This window comes from Oratosquilla oratoria, chromosome 9 (assembly GCF_046742065.1).
Source record: "Oratosquilla oratoria isolate Oo_2021 chromosome 9, ASM4674206v1, whole genome shotgun sequence".
Lineage (NCBI taxonomy): Eukaryota > Metazoa > Arthropoda > Malacostraca > Stomatopoda > Squillidae > Oratosquilla > Oratosquilla oratoria.
Genome location: NC_134785.1, coordinates 12,755,325 through 12,757,824, shown reverse-complemented (window position 1 = coordinate 12,757,824; position 2,500 = coordinate 12,755,325).

The window sequence follows — 2,500 nt, the reverse complement described above, 5'->3', positions numbered from 1 at the left end:
TATATATATATAGATACATACATACACATATATACATACATATATATATATATATATCCACATATATATATATATATATATATATATATATATATATATATATACACATACGTATATATATCCATATATATACATATATATATGTATTTATATATATATACATATGTATATGTGTATATATATGTATATATATATATATATATATATGTACATATATATGTATACATATATATATACATATATATATATATATATATATATATATATATGTATATTTATCTATGGATGGACGACAAAATGAGTGGTAGGGTAGTGAGATAAACACCGAGAATAGTTGGAGTTTTTATCACTCACATTTCTTCTTCAGAGTGTGCATACATGGCCAGAAAATCAACATGTTTATAACCCGCATGCTCAATGCTGCGTTCCTTTTCTAGCCTACCCCATTCCTCCCTCTTGCCCCCCTCAACTCCCGGGGTACCAACCAACCAACCAACCAACCGGATATTTTGGACAATTTAATAAAACCATATCGATGGTTACAGCAGGGCTAGGATGTTATGAATGCTGTCTCGACTATTTTCCTCTTTTTCTTGTTTAACCCTTGTTGCAATACTTCTACTCCGTTCCAGTTGGGTAAGTGTTCATATTGTTCCGCGGGAACGGAAGTGACCTAAGAGCTCGCCGAACATCCAACGAATCATCACCACCATCGTCGTCGTCGTCATCGTCGTCGTCATCGTCGTCGTCGTCGTCGTCATCGTCATCGTCATCGTCATCGTCATCGTCATCGTCATCGTCATCGTCATCGTCATCGTCATCGTCATCGTCATCGTCATCGTCATCATCATCATCATCATCATCATCATCATCATCACCATCACCATCACCATCACCATCACCATCACCATCACCATCACCATCACCATCACCATCACCATCACCATCACCATCACCATCACCATCACCATCACCATCACCATCACCATCATCATCATGATCTGGGGTCATACGCCAGGGAGCACGTTGCTTCACTCACACGTCGGCGCCAGTCCCCGGGCAAGCTCCCATGCAGAGACCCTACCTTCCCACTCCGAGCAACTCTCGACAGGTTCGATCAACTTGTCCCAGACACGAGTTTTTCTGCGGACGTCCCCTTCTTCGTCTCCTCCATCGAGGGTTGTCTCTTGTAGAGACAACGCTGAAGAGGATCAACACCAGGAAAACGTGTCACATGCCCATATAGCCGGACTTGACGTCCACGAATTGTGCTGAAGGTAACTGGCCTGGACTGTGGGTTTCCTCGTGTGAATAAAATCGCCTGGCGTCAGCAAGAACAAACGTAGGAGTTACTCGAGGTAGGTTAAGCCCCTTGGCTGACGAGGACTTGTTGCATCAAGGTGGGCGGGGAATCCTTTTCCTTCGACCACCTGTCTCTCCTTATCAAGAGGAACGCTGGGATTCCAGGAGATGCCTCTATCGCCTCTTTACTTTCGGGATTACCTCGGTTGAGTACGATGACATGGAGGCTTTCTTTTCCTAGATTAGTGTAAAGAAAAAGATGCAGGTATGCTTGTGTGTGTGTGTGTGTGTGTGTGTGTGTGTGTGTGTGTGTGTGTGTGTGTGTGTGTGTGTGTGTGTGTGTGTGTGTGTGTGTGTGTGTGTGTGTGTGTGTGTGTGAGTGTGTGTGTGTGTGTGTGTGTGTGTGTGTGTGTGTATTCACCTCGGATCTGCTGCAGTCTCTGTCGAGACAGCCAGACACCACCCTACGGCAGTGAGCTCAGAGCTCCTTATTAGCCGATCTCTGGGTAGGTCTGAGACCACTCACACACCACACACCGGGACAGCAAGGTCACAACTCCTTGACTAACGTCCCGTACCTACTCGCTGCTAGGTGAACAGGGGCTACACGTGAAAGGAGACAAACCCAACTTATCTCCGCCCGACCGGGGAATCGAACCCCGGTTCTCTGGCTTGTGAGGCCAGTGCTTTACCAATCCGCCACCGAGCGTGTGTGTGTGCGTGTGAGCGCACGAGTGCAACTGTGGTAGTTTTATCGGGACCAGGGCTCTAAAGCACGAAATAGAATTACCCTGCGTATTGTAGCCGCCGCCACCGCCGAGTGATTTTATTCACCGAGGAGGAAAGAGAAAAAAAAATTCCTTCCTTACTTGAAGGGGATTAAGACGCACGGTCCCTCAGGTTTATAGTTATGATTATTATTATTTATTTATTTTTGCAGGAAAGGAAGGGAAGGGAAGAGATGGAAAGGGAAGGAAGGAGAAGGGAAGGGAAGGAAGAGAAGGGGAAGGGAAAGGGGAAAGAAGAAAAGGGAAGAGAAGGAGACGGGAAGAGAAGGGAAGTGAAGGGAGGAGAAGGGAAGGGAAGAGAAGAGAAGGGAAGGGAAGAGAAGGGAAGAGAAGGGAAGGGAAGGGAAGGGAAGGGAAGAGAAAGGAAGGGAAGAGAAGGGAAGAGAAGGGAAGAGAAGGGAAGGAAAGAG